Here is a 27,826-nt window from a genome sequence, read left to right on the forward strand (position 1 = left end):
TTGGGTGATCTTTCCTACTGGCCAAAGGGCCCGTGGTAATTGAGGATCGACGATCATGACCACATCACCAACCTGTAAAGCCTCTTTCTCTGATCTACACTTTTGCCGGGCTTGGAGACTAGGTAGATAATACTTTAAGAAATGCCTCCAGAAGTGATCCGCAAGCAGTTGGCTGTCGCCAGCGCCGTCGACTCAGTGCCTCGGACTCCAGATAGACCACCTGGGGCAAGGATGCGTCCCGCCGTCCTATGAGGAAGCAATTGGGGGTAATTGGGTCAGGGTCAGCAATGTCTGAAGATGTGTAACCAATTGGTTTTGAGTTGAGGATCCCTTCAATCTCAATTAAGACTGTTCTTAGCACTTCTCCAGTAACACTCTGTGCACCAATGTTAACTCGGAGGGCTGTTTTGATTGAGCGGATCTCTCTTTCCCAGCATCCTCCAAAGTGAGGCGCTCCTGGAGGATTGAAGACAAACTTGATTTGCTGATTAGCAAGGTGATGCTGTAGCTCATGATGCAGAGCAGCGAAGGATTTATTCAACTCTCGTTCTCCCCCTTTGAAATTGGTTCCCTGGTCACATAACAACTCATAGGGTTTCCCACGGTGAGCGACAAAGCGTCTCAAGGCCATCAAGAACGAGTCTGAGTCGATGCTAGCAAGAACATCGAGATGGACAGCTCTGGTGGTCAGACACTTAAACACTATGCCCCACCTTTTTTCATTACAGCGTCCAATCTTGATTAGAAAAGGTCCAAAACAGTCCATGCCAGTTGAGTAGAAAGCTGGTTTGAAAATTCGCTGTCTGGCGAGAGGCAGGTCTGCCATACGGGGTGCTTCTGGGCGTCCTCTCCATTTCCTGCACTCCACACAGTGCCGTTGATGTCGCCGGACTGCTTCACGACCTCGTAATATCCAGTAGGTCCTCCTTATTTCAGCGAACACTCGTTCTGGTCCAGGGTGGTGCAATCTCCCATCGTAATCCTTAATGATTAGTCTGGTGATAGGATTTTGAGGTTCAAGGACGATTGGATGGACAGCATCCATTTCCAGCTCATTACAATGGCGCAAGCGCCCACCTACTCTAATCAACCCTGAAGCAATATCAAATTCAGGGGACAGAGAAGCCAATCTGCTTGTGGCTAAAACTGGCTTGCCTGATTTCAGCTGGTTTACCTCAGAAGGGAAGGACTCAATCTGTGCTTGACAAAGTATTGTTTGCTCGATATCTCGTAGTGTGTCAGCGCATGCAGTGTGTGCTGCCCCATGAAGATGCTGGCAAAAAGCCTCTATGAACTCTATTAATGTTTCATACTGTTGGGGGTTTGGCAAGGGTGTAGTTGTTGTTGTTGCCAACCCACAGAATGCAGACTGCCTTAACTCACTGTTCTGCTGTTCAAGGTGTAAGGATGGTTGTTCAGGCCAGCACCCTGGTGGCAGTTTGAGGAATGGAGGTCCCTGATTCCACTGACTCCCTTCTATTAAATCATGAAGAGGTTTGCCTCGAGTTATATCATCTGCTGGGTTATCTCCAGATCGTACATATTTCCAGGTAGCAGATGCTGTTAGTTCTTGAATTTCCGCCACTCTCGTCCCCACAAAAACCTTGTAACGGCATGAGCTGGATAACAACCAAGTAAGCACTGTTGTGGAGTCTGACCAGAGTGTAACAGAATGGATAAAGATAGTGAGCTCTGTAGAGAGGAGCTTAGAGAGCTGTGCACCACTCAGAGCCGCACACAGCTCAAGGCGGGGTATGGACTGTTGCTTTCGGGGGGCAACGTGAGATCTAGCGGCCAGGAATGCAACTTCCACTTCACCTTCAGTGTTTTCTGTCCGCAGATAAGCCACTGAATCATATGCCTGTTCTGACGCATCGCAGAACACATGAATTTCATGTTTGCAGATCAGGAGATCCAGATGTGGGCTGGAATAACACCTAGGCAGAGATATATTCTCTAGATAACTCAACTCTTTTTCCCATGAGTACCATGAGGCAAGTAGATCCTCTGGCAACTGTGGATCATCCCAGTCATGCTTTTTGTCCCACAGGCGTTGCACCAATATCTTTGCCCTGGTGGTGTAAGGGATAATATAACCAAGAGGATCATACTGTCTTGCCAGAACGCTGTAGATGTTACGCATTGTCACTGTAGAACAGCTTGTAGCTCGGTGCTTGTATTGCAAAGTGTCACATTGACAATGCCAATGCAATCCAAGTGTTGATTCATGGACATTTTGGTGGCCCTGACTTAGCCAAAGATCACAATTATTGGATATTGCTTCAGTGGGAAGGTGATTGATTACTGATGGACAATTGCTTGCCCACTGGCGCAACTCAAAGCCTCCAGCAGCTAGGAGTGTACAGAGCTGGTTAACCAAGTCTTCTGCAGCTTCTTTGGAGGTAAGACTATGTAGACAATTGTCAACATAAAAAGATGTTTCAATGACATCTCTGACCTTGTCCCTAGGCTGACTGTGATCTATAACATGCCTTTGCAGCGCATAAGTGGCACAACAGGGACTACATGTCGTGCCAAAGGGTAGCACCTGCCACTGGTACACTTCTGCAGGTTGCTCTGACTTTAGATCCCTCCACAGGAACCGGAGTAAAGACATGTCATCAGGGAGCAGCCTCACCTGATGAAACATCCCACGAATGTCGCTGCTTATGGCTATGGAGTGCTCACGGAAGTGGAGTAACACAGCCAACAGAGATGGGCCCAATGTAGGACCAGGTAAGAGAAGTTCATTTAGGTTGTGACCCCCATACTGGAATGAACAATTGTAGACTGATCCGGTTTTTACCGTTATGCTGTACCATATGGTGGGGATGTACCACGTAATCTTTTGAACTATCAACTTCAACTGATTCTAATTTCACCACATATCCAGCATCCTTCAGCCTTGCAATCTCAGCTTTGTAGGCCGAAGCCTGCACAGGGTTTTTAATCGCCTCGCTCAGTACTTCTTAGTTGTGGGAGAACTGCTTCTTTAGGCATGCACAGATGTGGCATGTTCTGCATCCGAAGGAGTGGTGTGGCATAACGCATTACTCCATCAATGGAAACTCTCACTGTTTTCTCCTCTAGAATTCTGACAGTTTCCTGATCCATCTTGGATCGCATCACCACCTTCTCACTGCGGTAAGGTAACACATCCATCTGCCATAATTTTTCAACCTGTGCAAATAATTCTGCATTTGGGGAGATAGTAGTAAAGAAGCATTGGTGAGTGTTAAGCCCATGTTTGAGCTCATGTGTGGGGCCTTGAAGCATCCAGCCGAGGCGAGTCTTGACTGCAGCTGGTCCACCTGGTGGACCTAGGCGGACAGGCTCAATTGGCGTAATTAAATGAGGGCAGTCAGAGCCAATCAGCAATACAGGCCACACTTTGTCTAGCTGCTGCAGCGGGAGTCCTGCTAGATGTCGGTACTTCTTCTGCAAGGAAGCCACCGGGTAGGAATGTTCAGCAAGACCAAGCCTCTCAGCTGTAAAGGCACCTTGAATAAGAAATTTCTTATGTGGGTTGGAGACTGGAGACACTTCAAAGGAAACAGCCGCCCCATGAAGCACCTGCTGATCCTGTTTTACTGTTCGCAGTATCAGGTCTTCTGGATGTCCTTTGAGGTTTAGCTGCTGTGCTGCGGCATGGAGGAGAATGGTTCTCTCAGACCCATCATCCAACACTGCATACACTTCAATGGATTTATTCCCATTTGTGATGACAACTTTACTCAATTTTAGGAGAACCTTACGGCCGTAGACAGGACGATCTACATATAAGATATCTTTTGTGGTGCTCACCAGGCAGGAGTTTTCTCTGGTTTCAGACTCATTACCGGTATCCGCAGCTCGCTCATTCACATCATGCAATATTAGTAGATGTTTCCTGTTGCATGTCTTGCAGAGGGCTTTCAAGGTGCATTTAGATGCATGATGGCTACGGCCACAGCGCTTATTCTTGCGGATCCATGCTTCTTTTTGTTTCCTATAAAGTTCTTTGAAATTCTCACATCCATTAAGGAAATGATTGGCGTTCTCACAATAAGGGCAGTATGCATGTAACTTCCCTCTGTAGCTATTTGGGCTATGCTTTGTCTCTGAAGCAGTCATTTTGGCTTCACTGTCCATGACAGATTTCTCAGTACCCAACAGGATTGAGGTGGATTTCCCAGAGAACCTCTGATTGCGGCGGTCTTCCCTTCTCTTAGTTGTCTGGTCAGGAGCATAACTACTTATTCTGGAACTATCATCTTGAACTTGGAGCTCATACTCCAACCAATCAGCGAAATCAAAGAGAGTGGGAATGGTTACTCTGTATGGATGTATATACCTCTTAAAACTAGTCTTCAGATCATGAGGAAGTTTACTTTGTAACCTTGACACATGTGAACCACATTCCAATTCAACTGTTCCTTCAGATCCTAGCTGCTCCAACATGCTCACCAAAGAGTGCACGCGTAGTGCGAACAGCTTAAATGCCTTCACGTCTCCCGCTCGGATGCTGGGACCATCGATGACTTCAGCAATGTTCTGTAGAACCAGCTTGTGGGGCTGACCATACATCTTTACAAGAGCTTGCATGGTGTCTGTGTAGGGGTGTGTCGAGTTACAGTAGGAGTCTGCCACTAACAATGCCTCTTCTAACTTTAAATGATCAGTGAGAATCTGATATTTGAAACGCTCTGTGGCTTCCTCCGGGAGGATATTTTCTAAAGCCATCCGAAGCCTTGAGAACTGTCTTGGATCTGACGATGTCAAGGTGGGTATAGTAGGCTTAGGTCCTCTGTATATCCTCTCCTGATGGTGTGACAATTCAGCTCTTGGTGTAAACTCAGATTGTCGTGGTAGGCGGTGCTCTCTCTCACCTGGAAAGGGTTGGTGCCCTGATCTGGCGGTATACTTATCATAATGAGTGGCTTCAGCTGACTGTTCTGCATGAGTATAGTACCTCTGTGGAAGGACATGACAGCTTGTGTCAGTATGCATCTGTTCATCTTGTTTAGGTGTAAGGGTGAAGCCGCTCATCTGGTCAGTCAACTGCGCAATCTGTACAGATCTGGGTTGCCGTATATCTTTAGAATGCATGGCAGGAATACTTGTGCATGGTGGAGGCTGACGACAGGTGATTCGTGGCACATTGGTACGAGGGGCTGGTATAGGAGTCACTGATCTGTTGGAAGTCTCCATATTTCTAGTTATGTTTTGGATTTCATGCTTTAGTGTGGCATTCTCTGCTTTAAGCCCTTGTAAGGCTTTCAAAATCTCTGGCATATAGTGAATGTGACTGCGAAGCACATTATTCTCATGCTGCACATCCTCCAGTGTTTCTTGCCATTCATCCTGTAGAACCAGATCACTTATGTATGAAGGCTGACTTTTTGGCGAGGACGCTCTGGATATATTTTCTGAATTCAATGGAATTGAAACCAGGCAGTTTCCAAGTTCTTTCAATGACTTTACTGAAATTCACTTCGTTGGGCATACATATGTGTGGTTCTGTAACAAATTAACACAGTAAATAAACTTAGTACACATTCTTATTCACAACATAAATACCCAATTGAATATATATAACAATACCTTGAACAATACCAGAACAAAAGGTAATAATAAAGTAGGTAAATTACACTGTTGGGTGGTTATTCTTAATTTGCCCACAGGGTGGCGCCACCAAACCGTAAATAGCGTCTATCTAAACATCAGTAGACGTGAACGTTGCGCAACTAACTGACCATTACGAAATCTTCAACACAATTCCTTGAATTGCATGTAATCACCATTAAACAATAATAATAATAATAATATGCAATAGAGATTCAAACATACAGTGAAACAGTCCTCAGACACTCATAACATTCTAGATTGAATATTAATGAAGGTGCAATGTCGCTAGTTTTATGCTATGATGCATCAAAGCAAACAACTAATTAAGAACAGAAAGTCCACTTGCACTTACTTTATATGCACGCACACCATATCCCATATCCCATAAAACTCAAAAGTACTACCAAAGAACAGTAATTAAACTAACTAGAGTGAAGTTAGCGAACTGTTCACTCCAACTTGCAATATTGCATCTGCTCAATGCTCTCGTTGGGTTTTCACTTCAGACACGTGAGGCTGCAGTAACAAGCAATCTGATTGGTCAGAATTCTCTATCACGTCTGAGAATACCTGGGCCTTTTGAACACAATTATAAACTGCCTCATCAGGCCACGTGTTGAGGGAACTCCTCCAGGCACAAAATATTAATGTTAAAATTAATTAATTTAGAGTTATGTTTTAAGTTCTAAGAAACATGGATCACAAAAACACAAATAAACAGTTGTAAACATTACAAGTTGTAAACATTTTCATTAAGTTATTGTTTGCAATTGCTTTAATTTACTTCCTTAAGATTAGAAATTCTTTCAATAAATAAATAAATAAATAGAATTAATGCAATTATAAACTGCCTCATAAGGCAACAGTGTGTTGAGGGAACACCTCCAGGCACAGAATATTAATGCTAAAATGAATTTATTTACAATTATGTTTTAAGTTCTAAGAAACATGGAATACAAATACACAAACCAAAGCTTGTCCAGCTTATCCAATTATAAACTGCCTAAGTAGGCGACAATGAGTTGATGGTACTCTTCCTGGCACAGAATATATTGTGTGTTGTAGAAACTGCCAAACAGCTGCCGCAGACTTTGGATACTCAATGTCTAAAACATAAAATAATTTAAAGCATGTATCAACAGCTTGTAAAAGGCTGTCTTGCTCTAGTGCCGCTCCTCCCACAATGACGAATGCTTGTGAGCAGTTGAATTTGTCCCCAAGCTGCAGGACATGAGGGAATTGCCTCCGTTGCTCCTCCTCCTCCAAATATTGGATGATGTTTGTTCCAACCTTTAAATAGAATTTTTAAATGGTAAATATGCACACATGGATCAAATATTACCCCAAATGTGTTGTCATAAATGATGTACCTACAGGCTGTAAATCAACAAATGCTTGTTTTGCCTCCTGGTAAGAGGGCCGAACCATCTTGCAGCCCGTTCCCTTTACAAAAGGGTTCACTACGATGTTGCGCTGCTAAGCGCTAGGGGAACAGCTTTAGCTGTGAGCCGAGCTGAATAAATGTGTGGAACACGTCAATGAACATTGACCGGAATTTATAGCCTCGGCTGATGTAATCATTAGATGCACCTGAGGCCAGGCTATAAATGGATACGTCACCAGGTGTCGTCAGAAAACTCTTTTTTCAGAGCGATTCTGTTTCTGTGTGTTGCACACACCCTGTCAAAACTTTCTTTCCTCTGTTAGGAGATAGATTCAGTTAGGCAGTGTGCAGTGAACGTTGTTCTATTTTTGTCTTCTGTTTAGAATATATATTATATATATATATATATTTCAAAAAAAAAAAAAGAAAAGAAAGAGAGAATGACTGAAAGCAAACGGTGCGTGTTCCCTCTTCTTGCTCTATAGCTGAAGACGGCACACATCAGTTTTTGCTGTTTGTTTGGGGGTAGAGCACGCTGCTCTAGCGTTGCAGCAGGGCGTGCTCGCCTCGCTTGCTTCCGGAGTCAGCACTCACGTAAAAGATCGCTTGTGGGGCTCGTGCATGGATTTGGCTGAGGAGCAAGAGACAGGTTGATCCCTTCTCTCACTCTCTCCCCAAACCCAGCTGGTCCTTCACATGATCTCGGCTGCTCCGACGCTTCTTCGGATCATGAGGTGGATCGCTATTCTCTTCCGCCTCCGAGCTTTCCGTCCGCGATAAAAAATCTACGGAGGAATTGCTCGATGTTGTTACTCGTGCTGTTGCCAGATTGGACTGGCCACGCGAAAAGAGACCCCAAACGCTCCAAATAGGGGATAGATTTTATCTTCCAGTCTAAGAAAGGGAACGCCTCATGGGTCCCTTCCCTTTCTTTGATAACCTCCTTGAAGAGCTTTTTCGCTCATGGAGAACCCCTAAAAAAATAAAAAAATAAATATATATATATTTTCTTCCCGTGTTCACGTACCCTCGACGTCATTATATTCGACTATCGTGGGTGCTGAGGCACGGGGGTATTCAGTGATGCCGCCGGTCGAAGAGACGCTTGCGGGCTATCTCTCGCCGGGCTCGACATCGTCACTTAAGAAGCCCTCTCTCCCCTCAAAGCCTTATAGGACAACCTCCACTTTAGTGGGAAGGGCTTATCAAGCAGCAGGTCAGGCTGGTGCTGCTCTGCACACTATGCTGTTTTTCAGGCATACCAGGCTGACCTCCTGGACGACCTGAGTGTGGGTTCTGCGCTTGACGAGCAAGCCTCAGACCCACCTCGGTCCTGACTGAAGGGAGGCTCAAAAGCAAAGCGTGGTGAGTCGTGCTCCTCCTCCCAGGGATTGGGGACAGTCTCAGCCACCCTTGCCAGCCCTCAGGACTATAAATTCTAGTAAGAGAAGACCCTGACGGTCTTGCGCCTAGATTAGGGGTAGCTCCCTCGGGACGGGCGCGTGCTTCACTTCACCCCTCCCAGTACCCCCTCGAAGCCCCTCCATTCCCGCCACCTCTTGGTGTTTCGGGTTGCAGAGGCTTCTGTCAAAATTGGGTGTTTTCGCTGTTCCTGCATTTTATTCAGGACGCTAAACACCCAACAACCCTCAACAGGAAGTGTTAAAATATAATACCCATCTCAGAGATCCTGGCAGCGTGGAAACTTCTGCCAGATATATCCTTTTCTGTGGGTCTTATAAGGGCGTCAGGATTTAATTCTCTCGCGCTTTTCCGTGTTTCAACGGCGTGTTCTCACTACCAGTAACCGGATTTCTTTTTTGTAAAAAAAAAAACTCTCAATCTCCTGGTTAAAGGGGCCATGGTATGTGTTCCCCTTCCAGAGAGAGAGTTAGGTTATTACACTAAATACTTCCCGCTTCCCATGGAGGGTGAGGGGTGGCGTCTGGCTTAGATCTTAAGCTTGAACTACCCGTGGGTGTTCAAGTCCAAGATGATGCCTGTCAAGACGGTCGTGTCTCAAGCCCTACAACTCGTTTGGCTGGTCACCATCGATCTTATGACGCACTTCTATACTTCATTTAGAAGTTCTGCCACAACATGGAAAGTTCCTGAGGTTCACTTCGGGGCTGAAGTCTTCCAGGGTCAGGTTCTTTCACCCAGCCTAGCCCTTTTTACCCGCACATTCACAATGCATGATGTAGCGCTGGCTCCTTGCGACTCCAGGGCATCTGCATTCTGAATTATGTAGACGACTGGCTGATCCTAGCACAGTTCCAGGAACTGGCAGTTCAGCACAGGGACATCGTCTTAGCTCATCTGTTTCTCTGGGGTTGAGGCTCAACGCCAAGAAAAGCGTCCTCTCTCCCACTCAGAACACTGTCTATCGGGGCATCGTATGGAGTTCAATCACTATGCGGGCACAACTGTCTCCCGCTAGGATTGAGTCTATTCAGATCACCCTGAGCAAAGTCAGGCTAGGTTGCACTGTTATCAGTATCAACGATTTCCAGGTCTCAGGGCGAACGCGTCCACGGTGATCTCTCTGGACCTTCTGCTCATGAGACCGTTTTTGTTGTGGCCAAAAGCCAGGGGATTTCTTCCAAGGGCCAAAACCCCTGGGCTAAATAGGGTTCTACGCCTCAGGCTTCGTTCCCTTTCTATGTGGTTCAGACCCCGGTTTTCTGCCTTGGGTCCCACTCTAGGTGCGTCTTGTTGTCGCAGACTGCTAACGACAGACGCCTCCCTGACGGGCGGGTAGCGGCCTTAAGTGGTCAGTCCAGCTTAAGGGGATAGGAGGGTCGTCAGCTCGGTTGTCACAGTCACTGTCTCGGGTTGATGGCTGTATTTCTGGCCCTGAAATACCTCCTCCTGAGGCTGCCATGTCTTGGTGCGGGTGGACAATACAGCGGTAGCCTCTTACATAAATCATCAAGGAGACCCACGTTCTTGTCAGCTGTATTTCTGACACGTCGGATTCTCCTTTGGGCCCAGGGCAAACTCCTGTCACTCAGGGCAATTTACATCCCTGGACGCCTAAATGTGGGAGCAGATTTGCTGTCCAGACAGAACATACCGAGGGGCGAGTGGAAACTCCACTCCGAGGTAGTACAACAAATTTGGGAGAGATTTTACAGAGCAGAAGTGGACCTCTTCAGCCTCTCAAGAGACTGCGCAATGTCCCTCTACTTCTCTCTGAGTCACCCAGCCCCCTGGGTCTGGGCGCTGATGGCGCATACATGGCCCAGAATGTGTCGGTATGCTTTTCCCCGGTTTCTCTGCTCCGGGAGTCTTAGCCAGAGTTCAGCCAGCAAGGGTCTTGCCTCTTACTGATAAGCCTCACTGGCCGAACAGGATTTGGTTCTCAGAAATGATATCTCTCCTCGACGGCTCGCCTTGGGCGATTCCGGACAGGAGGGACCTTCTGTCTCAGGCACAGGGGACGATATTTCATCCCCGGCCCGAATTGTGAAACCTTTCATGTCTGGCCCCGAAGGGTACCAAATGAGGTTCACAGGGTATTCTCTTGAGGTTATTGAGACCATTTCAAGTGCTAGGGCTCCCTCCACTTGGAACTGATCTGGGTAGATTTTACAGGGCAGAAGAGGACCACTTCGCCTCTGTTGATAGCGCAATGTCTCCTCTACTTCTCCCCGAGTCACCCAGTCCCCCCTCCCCCTTGGGAGGGGCTGAACGTAGTAACGCAAATGCACCTGCATGCGTTTCCTTCTACTAAAGTTCTTATTACAGAACCAGCTAACTGCCAGTTTGTTTCAGTTCTGGATTTTCTGTAGAAAGAACTGTCAGCGGGCACTTGCCTCGCCACTGCCAGGTTCTATGTGGCCACTGCGGTTTGCCACGGCTTGGTGGGCGGGGTGCCCTCAAAGAGGCATCCTCATTATTGCCCGGGCCTACGAGGCAGCGGTCAAGCTTCGCCAGTAGGTTTCAGGGCGCACTCTACCAGAGGGCTCTCCTCCTCCAAAACCTTGGCTAGAGGTCTCCCTCTGCAGCAAGTTTGTGATGCGGCAGGTTGTCCTCTCCGCACACATTCATTGGATTTTTATAGTTTGGATGTTTTGCCACTCCGGGCTCTTATGCCCTTGAGTCGACATCTCAAGCTCATGTCTGGACAAGTTTGTGATGCGGCAGGCTGGTCCTCTCCGCTCACATTCATCAGTTTTTATGACAAGTTTGTGTTGCGATAGGGTTCTCTTCGCACACATTCATCGAACTTTATGGGTTAGATGCTTTGCTACTCCGGACTCTTATGTCCTTGAGTCGACATCTCAGCCCATGCCTAAACAAGTTTGTGATGCGGCAGGTTGTCCCTCCGCACACATTCATTGCACCTTTTTAGTTTGGATGTTCTGCACTCCGGGCTCTTATGCCCTTGAGTCGACATCTCAGCTCATACCTGAACAAGTTTGTGATGCGGCAGGCTGGCCCTCTCCGCTCACATTCATCAGTTTTTATGACAGGTTTGTGGTGCGATAGGGTTCTCTTCGCACACATTCATCGAACTTTATGGGTTAGATGCTTTGCTACTCCGGGCTCTTATGCCCTTGAGTCGACATCTCAGCTCATGCCTGAACAAGTTTGTGATGCGGCAGGCTTGTCCTCTCCGCTCACATTCATCAGTTTTATGACAAGTTTGTGTTGCGACAGGGTTCTCTTCAGCACACATTCATCGAACTTTATGGGCTAGATGCTTTGCTACTCCGGGCTCTTATGCCCTTGAGTCGGCATCTCAGCCCATGCCTAAACAAGTGTGTGATGCGGCAGGTTGTCCTCTCCGCACACATTCATTGGACTTTTTAGTTTGGATGTTCTGCACTCCGGGCTCTTATGCCCTTGAGTCGACATCTCAGCTCATACCTGAACAAGTTTGTGATGCGGCAGGCTGGCCCTCTCCGCTCACATTCATCAGTTTTTATGACAGGTTTGTGGTGCGATAGGGTTCTCTTCGCACACATTCATCGAACTTTATGGGCTAGATGCTTTGCTACTCCGGGCTCTTATGCCCTTGAGTCGGCATCTCAGCCCATGCCTAAACAAGTGTGTGATGCGGCAGGTTGTCCTCTCCGCACACATTCATTGGACTTTTTTAGTTTGGATGTTCTGCACTCCGGGCTCTAATGCCCTTGAGTCGACATCTCAGCTCATGCCTGAACAAGTTTGTGATGCGGCAGGCTGGTCCTCTCCGCACACATTCATCAAAATTGAATGGTTTAGATGTTTATGCTACTCCGGGCTCTTATGCCCTTGAGTCGACATCTGAAGCTCATGTCTGAGACCTCTCGCGTTTTTGTGAGTACACTGCACAACCGTAGGGGTCCGGACAGCCCCAAGTGCGGCGGCATGGGTATTGCGTTCCTCTAGCGCTTAGCAGCCAACATCGTAGTGAAGCCTTTTGTAAAGGGAACGCCTCGGGTTACATGTGTAACCCTTGTTCCCTGAAAAAGGCGGAACGAGATGTTGCGCTGCTTTGCCGCACTGGGGCGCCCCAGGACTGCTCTTCAAAAAGAAGTATCTGACGACACCTGGTGACGTATCCATTTATAGCCTGGCCTCAGGTGCATCTAATGGTTACATCAGCCGAGGCTATAAATTCCGGTCAATGTTCATTGACGTGTTCCACACATTTATTCAGCTCGGCTCACAGCTAAAGCTGTTCCCCTAGCGCTTAGCAGCGCAACATCTCGTTCCACCTTTTTCAGGGAACAAGGGTTACACATGTAACCCGAGACGTTTTGTGTGGCAATGGAGGAAGGATAGCTGGCAGGGTTTTTAAAGCAACATCTCCAAGAGTGTCTTTACATAAAACAGAAAGAACAATGGATTAATCTTTAAACAAGTGCATTATATTATAGACAAAATATTATAACTTGACATGAAAGTACAGAGCTGTTGTGCAGGATTTTCTCACCAGAAGAAATGTTAGTCTGAACAGGAAGAAGATCCAAGGCTCTCTTCTCGGTCTTGCAATACGAAAGGATTCGCTGAGATGCATGTCCCCAAATTTCAAAAAGTTTATCTTTGGCATGTGGGTATAAAATACCAAAGTCCTGAGCAATCTAAAAATTAATAAAGAAAAGTTAAAATCACACCAACACCTCATATGTAAAGGATAATGTAGAGCGAGGCGGTTGTTATAGTGAATACAACCCCGACAGGCTGATTATGACCCCGATGTGAAGCGGAGCTTGAATCAGCCTGAAGGGGTGGTATTCACTATAACAACCGCCTCGCTCTACAACCGCCTCGCTCTACATCCCGCTTATTACATGGCTACCTACCAAATAAATCAATAATTTGACAAAAAATATTGATTTAAAAAGGAGTTTATTGATTTAAAAAGGAGTTTATTGATTTAAAAACGATTGTATTGCTTCCGCTAAAGAAAATAGTCTGTTCCGTCTCTACGGTTAGAATCCAGCGTCCATGGCAACGCTCTGTTTTTCATGGCAACGGTGTGTTATACTTAGCAGAGGTGTGTTATCAAGAAATAACAGACCGCATTCTACATTAGAATTCAACCAAGCCATGTAATAAGGTGCAGTAACAATGAAAGTATGGACATTTGTTTATCAATATGAAAAAACAAGCCTAGTGAATCAAATCAAGTGGGATTCATTTTTTTAGGGCAGGACACAGTGATTTTTATACTATGTCCAAGCAAACAAATGAATTGTTTAGGTTAGTATTAATTGTTTATTACGATTAATGCAAACCTCATTTTCTTATTATAGATTTAACATTTCTTTACCATTCCAGGGGTGTCCAGAAGTCTTGGATACTCTTGGGTGATCTCTATTAAAGATTTAGACCCGTTCTCTCTTATCCACTGTGCTCTGTAGATAGCTGTTCCTCTCATAAATTCCTCAACTTGACTAACTGGTTGCTTATTCTTTTTCAGCCACTCTGTCATTTTGTTATTGTCTGCCTCACTGACTTGTGAATCTGAGTGAATCAAACAGCATCAGAGTGATTAATATCTCAACAACGTAAAGCAATGTTTGAAGAATGTTAACAGGCCGATGTAACAGTTACTACTAAAATTACCAAAATTAGGTATTATTAGACAGTTGAACTGCTTTGATCACACCACAATTTTGATTTTAAGGAATAAAAAAGGAATAAGTAAGAAAGTAGAAAGAAGAACGTAAATAAGGTTTCAGCACCTTTGGTTAAATTTTTCTTATACCTGGCAATAAAGTAATCCTCTCAGTCACTGTAGCTCAGGCTCATCTGTGGTTTGTGACCTCTGTCTAGATGTTGAACTGTGCCTGTGGATGCGTTTCCTGATATTACGGAGTCGTTCCTCCATAAACCCTGTGGCTGGATGGCGGTATCGCCCTGGTGTATACCATACCTCCTAAAACATCAACACAAATGTTAAATGGATAGTTTTCCCAAAAATGTCTTAAAAATGTCTTGAGTTTTTCAAATATTCTACTTCTGTGTGAAGGTGAGTGTAGTTCTAATAAACTTGGGATCAGCATACTCACATATCCACTGCCCTCTGAATCTCTAAGGCATGGAAATTGTGTGACCAGGGTCAGAGCCAACTCTTTCTTTCGGTCTGGTGATGGACTTAGTGGTAGAAGGATTGTACAGATATTAGGTTACTCTTGAGTAAATTGAATTGACAGCTTATGACTGAATGACTTTATGTAAAGTGGAACAATGAATAAAACATTACTTACTATTCCCCAAACTTCTCCATTAAATGGGACACCAAAATTTTCCTTCGGTCTTCAAGACATAAGTTGTGGTTTTGTTCCAAATTGGAGAGAATAGAAGACCCATGTGTGGTTCCCTCTAAAATCTGTCGTATATCCTTAATGGAGAATTTTTTTTTATTTTTTATTACACATCAGCATAACGTCATAATGCTAGAGAATTTCAGATGTCAGAATTTCAACATCACAGATGAAGGTGTCTATAAAGTGTGTATTTGTAAGGTATTAAATATCAGGGAAAAGGAAATGCGTACAAATGAGGTTGAATTTTCCACAATAGTCAGTGTCACAGTAGGATCTTCAGTAGGTACCTCGGTTTCACTAGCATTGTTTTCAGAGTGTTCTTCTGTCTGTATGTGAAAAAATACATTTTGGTTTTTAAGTGCAGTTACAATATACTTTACATAACCAACCAAATAAAAAAAGATATATTAATAATTGGACAATACAGCTCCAGTAGATTACCAACCTAACATATGCCCTGCAATTGATTAGTGCACCACACCAAGAATTGGCCTTTTAAAATTATAATAACAAACCTTAAAATTCTAATATATACATATAACCTATGGTAAAGTGTGTATGTCTAGATGTACAAGAAGCTTCTATTTATAACATGTATTTAATAAAGATAGATAAGGGGGGAAAAGTAAAAGCTTGTACAGCTCATTTCATGTAAAAGATAAAAAAATACTGCCTTAAAAACGTCTGTAGCGCAAGGGAATGTAGTACAAGTCATCGTCTACATTATATGATTTCACTGCATGCAAGGGCTGAAAATCATGCAGTGAGTTCACAGAGACAGCCTCGAGAGCTTCATCAGGGGACACCGCGTATGCAAAGTAATGGCGGTCAAAACCCACAGTGTGCCATTTTTTTACAACAAGTTTCACATCAACATCGAGGCCAATAGTTACAATAGCTTTTATCAGCCCAAACTGAGGTACTCCATCCTCTGTGCATCCCCTTGTAATGGTCATGCCTGGTCTGTACTCTGTGCCATTAACTACTACCCAATCAGGAACATAAACCTCAGCAAATGGGGGTTCTTCAAGACCCTTCACAAATTCTCCCTGAATTGCAGCAAGAAATGAGCGGTGTCCTGGTCCAAAATCTGGGTTTTTGGAGAAAACACTTTCTGTCAATAAGCGGTAGCACAACATCATCTGATTCCTGAATGCCATAGTTTTGCAAATATTTTTAAAATTACAAACTACATGGCCCAGCTGTTTAAAGAAATTATGTCTTGCCTCAAATCGCATTGTCCAAAATTCTTTTAATGGACCAATCTTCCGAATGGCTCTTGGGTAATGGAGGAGAAAGTGGTGTTTGGGTTTCAGGTGCAGATGTGGGTAAAGTTGCAAAAAAACTGTGTGGTGTTCCGCAATTAGATGTTTCAGGTATATGGTGGCCTCTGTTGTGATGGAAGGGAGAAAATGAACTCCATGCAAGAAAGGAGAAGTAGTAACAGTTCCCAATGTTTGTTCTCTTTTGGTATTTTGTCTCCAATGATGATGGGCAAAAACCTTAAGAAGCACCACATTTGAGCAGCAGTCTGTCTCATTGCCCCGTTAGGGTTCTTAAGTTCATGTTGTCCCAGTACAGTAGGTTTATTGCAACTATCAGGAAATCCATAATCAAAACTTGTCCATCTGTAATTCAGTGTTTCTAAACTCACAAGCCCTTCAGCCAACAAGGATGCCAAGACCAATTTGACTTCAAAAGGTCCAATTCCCTCAAGAATGTCATGCATGATGTCCGGAGCTACATTGTCCACAACACTGAAGTACTTCAAATCATCCAAGACACATTTTCGTTTGAGTCCCGTTACTGAAGGGTTGTTGGATGACAAGTCTTCTGCATAATTCTGAGCATTGCGAACCATCTCTAGGTCTTCCACAGTCTGACTCCACAAATCTTCTTTGTGCACCTTACACCAGCGACAGCAGTGGTTAGCACTGAAACTTTCTGAGTAGCCAAGGAGTGAATTCAGTCCTAAGTTGTCACCACAAACTTGTGCCACGCTGATCTTAACAGTACCAGAAAATTCGGAGTGTCAATGAGGAGTCCCCTTCTTCTAAGTCCATAATATCGTCAGTTATACGTTGCAGAACAGAGTCAATGCCATATGTTTTAGCATCATCTGATTTATACACAGCTAACAGAAAGCATGAAGACAGAGAAGACAACAGCATGGGGGGCAAACATTTGATCTGGAAGTATATCAATCCTAATTTGTGCACACCAGTTTTGGAGCCCAAGGGATTAACCGTCTCACAATCATCGTTGTACAAAAGAAGTGGGATGGAAAGCTCTTTGGAAAACAAGGAGTGGCTTTTGTAAAGCTCTCCATCATGAAAGTCTTGTAATACTCCTGCATCACGCTCTGTGTTTTGATAGTCAATGATGATTGGCATTGTTCCAGGTGTTTCAAGAACTTTTTTCAGAAGTGGACGCAATGGAATATACTGAAATGTATCAGGTACTGCCATCTGTTTAACCATTCCAGATGTAGAGTCATGCCGCTGACAATAGGATACCCCTGGAAAATACTCTACAACAGGCTCAATGAAACACCCCGTTTTGTGAAGTATTTCATTTGCTTGTACTCAGATTCAAGCTCTTTTAATGGCTCAGAAGCAATTTCAAATTGAGCTTTCAAATTTTTTACTGCTAGGTCATCTTGGTGTCCAAAGCGCTGAAACAAGGACATGGTCTTCTCCTGTAGACCACCAACTATATCTGTAATTAAACTTGCAGTTTGTTTGACGACAAAGTTGACGGCAGAATATGTTTGAGAAGATTTAGCTCTCAACTTTGCAAGAAACAAAGCTAAACGGTTAGTTATTTCTTCTTTGTCAAAGTCATCCCACTCTTCCTCTGTCCCCACATCTTCAGTGTCTGATGTTTGCACATTAGTGGATGGAGCTGTATGTTGATGTGAAACTTCAGAAGAGGCAGATGAAAATATTTCTTTTGTTGGCCTGTCATCTGCTTGCATGTGATCTCTCAACAGATGTCTTTTGAATGACCACATGTATGCAAATGTTCTACTACAGTTGTTCTCACAGCAACAGAAACAATTTGACGAACTGTTAATGCCATGAATGGCATTAAGATGTAAGAAATATTCTTTGTGGTTCGGAGTGGATTTTTTACATTTGAAGCATGTAAAAGGCATTGTATGTTTAGTTACTCACAGTTTGCAACTGTTTGAAATAATTGTTAAATTTTATTCTTTGGCCAATTCTTGGTATAAGTGCTGTTATGGTGGTGTCGTCAAGAAGTAGAAAGCTTTGCTGGTCAATTTCTTCCTCTGGAAAAGGGAAAATAAGAAGACAAATAAATGACCGACACTGCTTTATTTGACAATATTGGTTAGGACATCTCATAGATCATCGTTTTCTTATAATATTTTCCATCTCCCTTAAAGGGATAGTTCACTTTGAAATACATTTTTGGTATGTTTTAGCTTACCTCAAGGGCATCCAAGATGTAGGTGTCTTAGTTTCCGCAGTAGTTTCAATTTTGATATTTTTAGGTCAAACCGTTCTTGTCTGTCAGTCATATAATGCAGGTCTATGGTCACCACCTCAAAGAGCATGCACAAGTCCAAATTAAACATGATTTAATGACTCGTAAATGTAAGTACACATTGATGGCCTAAGACATGAAACGAGCGGTTTGTGTGAGAAAACGAACAGTATTTATATTGTTTTTACCTCTTGTAAGCACAGCCACGTCCAAGTGATCTGAGGGCGTGGGCACTTCGGTCTGCGCAAGCGCCGGAAAGCACCGGAAGTGATCTCTCGCGTGTGTACGTCACTCATTGTTTACACAGAGATTTCGGAAGTCGAAATCGTCTTCCATTGCGATTTACTGTATATCTAAATATGTTTAGATCTTCACAGTGAAAGGTAACACTTCCGAAATCTCTGTGCATGCTCTTTGAGGTGGTGACCATAGACCTGCATTATATGACTGACAGACAAGAACGGTTTGACCTAAAAATATCAAAATTGAAACTACTGCGGAAACAAAGACACCTACATCTTGGATGCCCTTGAGGTAAGCTAAAAAATACCAAAAATTAATTTCAAAGTGAACTATCCCTTTAACCATCATACACCATTAACCATCATAATGTCCTCATCATATACTTAAAGGGATAGTCCACCAAATAATTAAATGGTTTCAGGTCCCATTGATTAACCTCATATTCTCCTCATATACACTTTACACTCTTGAGTGTTTGGGTTCCATTAAAGTCCACATATTTACAGAGCAATTGTATAAAAAAAAAATATACTTTTAATATTACAAATGGTATATAATTTTTATAAATCACTTCTCAATACATTTATGCTGTGTTTTGGGTGATATGTGATTTTTTTTTAACCCATTTACAGCAAAGTTACTCAACTATACCATTAGATTGCATATTATGAATTGTTACATTTTTATGAAAAATCACTGTAATAGTGATCTTAATTAAATGTAGGTTGTGTCTGAATATTGGTCTAGGTGTTAGAGGCCGAATTTTGTTGTCTGCTGGTTAGAAAAATCCTGGGGAAATTACTGTGTGTGTGTCAAATAACAATTATTATTTGAGGTGTTTTAAAATTGTCTGTTTTTGCAATAACACCACAAATTTGCAAAAATATAACTTAAATGCCACTAAAAGAAAAGATGTAGAGTTCGATTGTCAAATTATATGTAGAAAAGATAATTAATTTTAAAATTAAAAAAATATAAAAAATGTGTATAAAACCAACACCAATAAGCAGAAATTAAGTTGTGTATGCATGTGTGTGCACCTGGATTTGTGTTTGTGTGGCTGTTAGGTCTCACCCCTTTAAATGCATTTGTGGCTGTTCTATACAAATGCACTCTTGCAGTCACACCTGTGTGTGTGTGTGTGTGTGTGTGTGTGTGTGTGTGTGTATGAGCAAGCATGTTTGTCCTAAAATGCATTTGTGACTCAAGGCTTTCCTGTATGAAAATGTTCTGATTTCTGGATTTATTGATGTAAAAAAACGAATAAAAAAAATAGGCCTAAGTTCTGCTTTTCATGAAGTCATAGTAAAAAGGTTTCACTATATTAGTGATGACATTTTTAATTGTGAGGAGGATAAGCAACTGAGACAGGGTTTCCTTTTTCAGACTTGCTACATTATCTCTTACCTGCAAATCTGTCGATTAATGTTTCAAGGTTCCACTTCTGAAGCTTTTCCCTTACATATGAATCTATAGCATCCTGTGTAAAAAATGTTTAGTTAATATAAAGTGAATTAACAAAAATAACGCCTATTGTCACCAACCTATAAATTCACTGTAAAATCACAGGAGCTGTAATTTTACAGTATGAGCTTCTGCAATGGCCATGTATTGTGGTAAATGACCTCCATTTAAAATGTCCTTTTACTGCTATGTGTCATTTAAAAAGTAATAAGTTAAATGTTATTATAAAGGAATAAAGTCTCAACCAACCGTCATTTTATTTAATGGGCATTTGGCATCTGAAAAGTGTTATGTAACTCAATTGACTATTGTAATAACTTACTACCTTATTGAGTCATAGTTATCTTGTATAACTTTTAATCTTTATAGAGTTGTCTAGATAAAACGTTTTTTTTTTTTTTTTTAAGGCGGGATCTAAAGCAATGAAAAAAAAGCACACAATGAATGGCGTCCCGTCCGGACGCATTTTCTTTAGGTCCGAAAAAAGGACATGTCCGGGAAAAAGAGGACGTATGGTCACCCTAGTTTAACACTTTGTAGTATTTTAAATTCGCACTGTAGTTGGGATAGCCCAAGTAAACATTTGCGCTACAATAGTATATAACACAGCATACCTTCTTCCTGTAAGTGACTGCGACACTGGATGGACCATGGCTTCCGCTGGTTCTTGAAGCCGAGCGCGTCGGTTAATATCTGAAAATATGAATAACTTTCCCAAAAAGTATTGGAAAGACCATAGAAAGTTAGGAAGAGTATCACAACCGAGTAGTACTAAGAAATTGGCTGGCTATATGGCCATATTGGTGTCGTTAGTCGCAGATACCGGACAAAATTTGAATTTTGAATTGAATTGAATTTTAACCTAACGGGCTGCGTTGTTATAGAACAACCCAATAAATGTTCCTAATAACCCAACAGAACGACCCAATATATTTAACCCAGCTATTGGGTACACAAAATAACCCAACGTTTTATTGAGTGTAATTATAAGAGTAAATGTGACTGATGTTTTGTAAACTTAATTATTTTGAAGGCTATTATTGTCTTTTGATATAACTTTACAAAAATCATCCTCAGCAGTCACAAAAAAGATAGATATGCCTAAACTTCTTTATCATTTGTGAACTCTTATGAAACATAAATGAAGATTAACTGCTGAAGTCACACCAATACCACACTGGCCATGTTTACATTCAACCAAATAAACCATTTACAATCGAAACCATCACTTCTAAAGCATTTCTTCTTTGTCACAGTGACAGTCGAGCGTAGACAGATTCAGAAAGTAAATGTCAGAATATGTTTTACAAGACATGATGCAAAGGGAGCCGAAACGTCCTCCTCAAAACTTGATTTTGGGTTTCATTAAACACTGTACCTCAGCACCAGTGTTGGGTGTAATGCATTACTGAGTAATTAAATACTGTCGTTAAATTACTTTTTCATTGTAAAAAGTAAAGGGATTACTCTTAATTTGTAAGTAATTACAGTTACTTCTGATGTAACTGTGTTAAATACTGTATAGACTATATATCAATTCTATATAAAACAATAGTGAATTTAAAATCGCAATTTAATGTCTAATGTTAAAATGTGTGTTTTCTAATTTAATGCAGCCCATTTAAATTCTTTGGCCAGTTCATGAATAATTTATTTGATTTTATATTATTTATTTGAAAGAATTAAAAGAACAGTTTCATGTATATCCTTGTATTTTTCATCTGGTCGAGTTTGATGAGGGTTTTAGAATAAATAATGCAATTACTTTTCAGACAGAATAATTACAGTAATCTAATTACACTGTAGAAGATGTAATTAGTAGTTAGCAATTCATTCCTTTTTAAGAGTAACTTACCATCACTGCTCAGCACCGGACATTAATGCAGATATTGAAGCAAATTCTTCCTAATCACCAATAAATTCAATGCAATTGAGTGTTTTTCAACTAGAAAATTATTGATAGACATAAAAAAAACGAATAAACATTCAACGTGAAATACATTTCTGACCACTGACGGGAACCGTTTAGCGGAGACATCTCCTCTTCATTTGAATAAAAAACTCCTCGCACTTTTACATCATGTTCTTTTCGTTAACATGAGTCAAATCTTTGTCAAATTAATATTTAATACCACATCTTGAAGTACTTTTGAGGACATCGATGAATGTCTGTCAGCGAGTCGATTCACCGGAATGACCGTTAATTTTTAAATTGTGCAAGCGCGCGAATTCCTGTGGAGGAATGAAAGCGCGTGCGGATCAAATGCGCGTGTTTAAATACATCAGACGCAGCGAGTGAGATTGGAAGATATTATTTAATTATCGTATGCTTTTCAAGTGTATTTTTTTTTAATCCTTTCAAATCCCATACACTCTAATCTTTACTTCAACATTTAATAAAAGGTTTTGGTATACTGGGGATACAAATAGGCCTATTTAAGAGGCTGTGAGAGGAGCAATGAGTGAGTCGGTTAATTTTTTTTTTTTGAAAAAGGGGGTACCTGCAAATACTGAGGACATGCGACTTTGTATATAAAGTCTGTCGTCAACTCACAACCTTTATCTAAATGTAAAAAGGCAGCATTGTTTTTTATTTAATTTATTTTATTTTTTAAAGGCAGCTTAACTCAATGTGGCAAATGCTCCTATCTTTTCAATGTTATGTTCGGGATTTCTGCTATAACATTGAAAATAAACGCAATTAATAGTAGTAGTAAAAAAGCTATTGGAATTTTATTATGTGGGCCCTTATGTGTTAAATAGCAATTAAGAGATAATGTTATGCTTGCCCTTTTTATAGGGATTTAAATTCTGTGTTGCAATAATGTAATTCATTGCTGTCTATCAACCTCTCCACAATGTTTATGAAAGATTATCAAATATTAGAAAAAAAAACTATGCAAAATGGAAAACAAATACAATTCCTAAAAATAACCACTAGAGAATGTTTTAAGTTCTTACTAGTTTGCCCCATAAAAGCCTCCCTGCAATGTTTTGGGACGGTTAGTTTATGGCACAATAAACCTAAATATAACCATTGCAGAACATTCTCTTTTTAGGGGAACGTTGTTTTTAGGTTTTATTTTTATGTAACCATAAAACAACGTTCCCAGAACGTTGCTGGAAGGTTATTTTTTGAATAACCTCAAAACAACTTATAAAGAACGTTCCCTAATGGTTATTTTTAAGTTATTGTTTTGCAACCATAAAACAACGTTCCAAGAACGTTGCTGGAAGGTTATTTTTTGAATAACCTCAAAACAACTTATAAAGAACGTTCCCTAATGGTTATTTTTTAAGTTATTGTTTTGTTCCCAGAACCTTCCATAATGTGATCATGCAATAAATGCTACAATGACTTGTACATCAATAATGCACTTATTTTCTGCACTGTAAAAAATGATTTTATGGCAAAGTAAATAAAACAGGAAAAATCATGTATCTTTTGCTAAGAATCATTTTGTAAAAATGAAAACTTTAGAATATTAAGTAAATCCTAATTATATACTCAATTTTTACTTGTAAATATTAGACATCCAACAGACAAGTAAATTTGACTTCTGACTCTCTGCCATATTTACACGCATTAATCAAGTACTTGAAGCAAATATTAAAAAATCAAGTAAAATTTACGTCCTTGAAGAAAGGAATCTGCGCGTGCGCGAAAGAAGAAAACCCGCGATCACTGAGGGATTTCCAATCTCCACTCCATCTGCTCTCGACGGGTAAGTAACAGTAAAAAACTGCATTATTTCGGATTTGTTTTTGTAATTTATTCAGTAAATGTCTTAATCACTTAATTCTATACATTTGAAAAGTTTAATGTTCTTAATGACGAGTTAGCTTCGTAAGACTCGTTAGCCATATTTTTTTGCTCAGTTTTAAACTTTACGTTTTACACACAAGTAAGTTACGCCTAAAAACCATGAATACTTAAATCATGATCTTTTTGTTTAAGTAAGGGTTAATGCCCGACGAGGTGTCCATTGTCAGGTAACGTTATTAACGTTAATGGACGACGGCGAGGCGTGCGCGGAGGACGGTTGCCTCCGCCGAAGTCCATCAAGTTAATACCTAACTTTAGACTATGGACACCTCGAAGGGCATTGACCCTCTTATACCATGGTCACTTGCCAAATAACAAATTTTTAAAACATCAGTTTATGGGTAATTCTACGAAAATGGTGGCTTTCCTGTCCCGGCCTTAACCACCAGGAAAAACACTTAAAATTGTCAGATAACGACACAAAATATCAGTTTTTTGTTTTAATTTAGGTGTTTTATTGTTAATAAAACATATGTAAGACAGTTATATTGAAAAGCAATTTTTTTATATATTGTAGAATACGGTCAGTACCATGAAATTGGCTTGTCCCTCGGGTCAGGAGTCGTTGTTTAGTGACATATTTTGAGTTAAAAAATATATTTTTCTCCCCCTTTAAATGTCATAATACAAATGAAAGAAGTATAGTTATTTAGTGGACTACTTAAAAAACTAAAATATCAACTAAATATTATAAATAATTTACAGGGAATAGCTGTCCCTCAATTTCATGTCACTGGTGTTACAATTTATAAAAAACACCACTTTGAAAAAATGCAACATCCTTGCCAACTTCTTCCTGGGTCAAAGGCTCGTTGGAGGCGGAGCTGTTTTGAAAAGCACATGGTGAGTGTTCACTCTCTCTTCATCTTTTAGCAATTTGATAAATAATTTCATAATTTCATGTGAGGACTTAAGATGCGTCACTGGTGTTCTACAGTTTATAGTAAGGGGAAAGGAAATTTGATTAAAATAATTGTTCAAATTGCATGATTAGGCTAAGTGATTTATTTACAATTTAAGAAGTGTAGTTTGAGCTACTGTGGCCGCCATCTTAGATATCCCATCTTGTCTGCAAATTTGTCACTGGTGTTATCGTCACTGGTGTTACTGTTGCTGCTGGTAACACCAGTGACATGATGATAACACCAGTGACAATCAATAACACCACTAACATTTTTCTCAACATAAGATTTCATAAAAGCCTTAACAATTATATTAATAAAGACTTATTAGCATTTTATTACTGTTTCAATATTGTACAAACATAATATGGCTTTCCTTTTGACAGATATGTTATGTCATTGGTTTCACATTGCGTCACTGGTGTTACATTGCGTCACTGGTGTTACTGCATGGCATATTGGTGTTCTGGCATCAGAGTTGCCCAGTTTCTAGAATATGGTTTTTGTATCTACCTAACTGTTGCTGCATTCATTAGTAAGCATTTTAAGAATATGATCATTCAATTTTGATCACTCAACCTCAAATATTTCTAATGTTACAACAAAAAACACAATGGTAGAAATAAAAAAATGTCACACAATATAACTTTACACATACCTGTTTAAAGTAAATTATTACTAATCAAGACAATTTCTTAATATTACATTAACCTTTTCTGTCTTTGATTATGTATGAAAATTAAATAGTCAAATTACATTCTGGTAAGCCTGAATTGTCATCTAAAATATAGGTAACACCAGTGACAAAAAGGCAGCACAAGCAATTCTTTATGTAATGTAGTAAAAATATCAAAATACATTAAGCTGTCATTTAAGTTGATTTATAATGTTAAGAGGTTAACTATTATCTGACTATAAGTTTTGGTATAAAAAAAAGAATTACATTTTTTAAAAGTTGTCTGTTCAAAAAGCCACCATTTTCATAGAATGACCCTTATATTTTAATTAGTTTTACAATCGAAATCTAAAGTTTTTACAAACAATAACTTGGATTCCCTGGTTACGCCTGACGGTTTATTTAGCAACCAAAGATATAGTCCGCTCAGCTCGTAGAACAGTTTTTTAAATTGTTAACGAATACTTTGACTGCCTGTTGCTATGGTTACTCACAGCTGATGTAGCCAGCGCATTTATTTATTAATTTCGAACGGTAAACAGTCAGTTTCACCAGAACTCCTTTACTAGGTGTAACATCATTTAGATAGACGCCCCGTGGGGCCGCCATTTTAGACCGTCACCCGCTCCACTCAGTGTAATCTGTTTAGCAGGTGCAATGAGCTGTCAGCGCATTTAATTAATCATACCGAACTGATTTTCACGCGGGTTTTTTTTCTGCAAATGTCATACAGGTAGCTATGATACAGGACACATGGTTCTGCGTATTTTATTATTCATAGTGGGCTTAACAGTAATAGAATATTCTGATATATGATAAAGTGGCCATTATCCCATAAAAGGGGGAAAAACTGGGACATTTTGACTATCAATCTGATTGAAAAACCTAATGTTGTGTCTTCAAAAACAAAACGGGGACCGAGGTAAGTTAGTTTTTTTCTGTATTTAGACAGGGACAGGCAACCAAAAACAGGGACTGTTCCCTGAAACCGGGGATGTCTGGTCACCCTGTGATATGTGATGTAGGCTATGATAACGTTATGTATTTTGCAAATCACACACTATAAATATGCTAGGGAAGCAGAAAGAGATAGTGGCAGTAAAGTCAAATATTTTAATAAGTTGAATAAACAATATAATTATGATTATATTATATTAGAGTCTACTTAAAGCTTTTTATATTTGTCTCTCTCTGTCACACACACACACACACACACACACATCCATCCATCTCTTCCCAGCCCTTGACATTTAGCAGCCCGCCTCCCGAGTCCCACACACACACACACACACACACACACACACACACACACACACACACACACACACACACACACACACACACACACCGAAATAGTGAAGCTACCACCATAATTCGTTGCCTTATTTAAATCAAGACGAGTAAAAAATTAGTACTCTCAAATTCCTAATTCGTTGCCATGATATATTTATCTGCATGCTGTGTGCATTAATGTGAGGAAATGGCTATGAGATTAAGGTCATGCAGGATGTTTTAATGTTTTTGATATGATTTGGTATGTGTGAAATTAATAATGTGAATGCAAATTAATCAACTTTTAATTTAAAAGTATTTGCTGTTTACTGATTGTTTGTTTTCTCTTTTCTTAATTTCAGAATATTTCTCAAATGCAAACTGCATACTCCTTTGTGGCCTCGTTGCTGTAAACCGGACAAAGAGAGAGACCGAACACACTGAATTGTTCTCCTTAAGTCCACACAGGGGTACAATGTTTTTTTATATTGATTCAAGCATTTCAGAATGAACTTTCTTCAATCAAATCTTCATTAATTTTCACATGAGGTGGTTGTGCAAAACATGTAACTAACGGGGAATCCCTTGAGAGTTTAGAAAATGAACGTCAAGCTTTGCTGGAGGAAACAAAAAAAAAAGACAATCAGAGAGTCATTGCAGAGAAAATGCCTAAAACATTCTCATACAGACGACATGAAGTTGTCAATCTCAGCCCACCAATTAAAGATTGCCAGGAGAGATGGCCTGCTTTATTCACAGAAGCACAGGTAAGTTACATTATTGTAGGTGTTATATTTTGATTGTTTGATGTCCATATAAGGATTTTTTGTGTATGAATTATTTAACTCTTTACAGATTAAGGAGGAATTCCGAAGAATTTCTGCTGTGCCCCTGGAGCAAACCTTTATGTACAAACTAGATGGCTACACACCAAGAATCTTGGAGCTTTTGAAAGCTAAGGGAGGTGTTGCAGGAGTGAAGATACAGTCACGGCTCAGTGCATTGCTTCAGGTATGCAAAAAAGTAGCTGTATGAACAGAGGTTTAAAGTCCAGGTTCAGAAAGTAAAAGTCCTCCTCAGTATTTTGTTCCAGTCACCTGGATTTGCTAATTAGCATAGTTTTCCAGCCAGGAGAGCTGGCTGAGTTCATGGGTGGAATAAACATATGGCAGGGCT

At 40.9% G+C, this 27,826-nt stretch overlaps 1 protein-coding gene across 2 annotated transcripts in view; it reads right to left on the bottom strand.

Moving 5' to 3' along the window:
• LOC127624962 (zinc finger protein 883-like) overlaps positions 1-27,826 on the bottom strand; it is a 159,709-nt gene that overhangs the window by 9,316 nt on the left and 122,567 nt on the right. The window lies entirely within an intron of this gene.

This window comes from Xyrauchen texanus, chromosome 31 (genome assembly GCF_025860055.1).
Source record: "Xyrauchen texanus isolate HMW12.3.18 chromosome 31, RBS_HiC_50CHRs, whole genome shotgun sequence".
NCBI lineage: Eukaryota > Metazoa > Chordata > Actinopteri > Cypriniformes > Catostomidae > Xyrauchen > Xyrauchen texanus.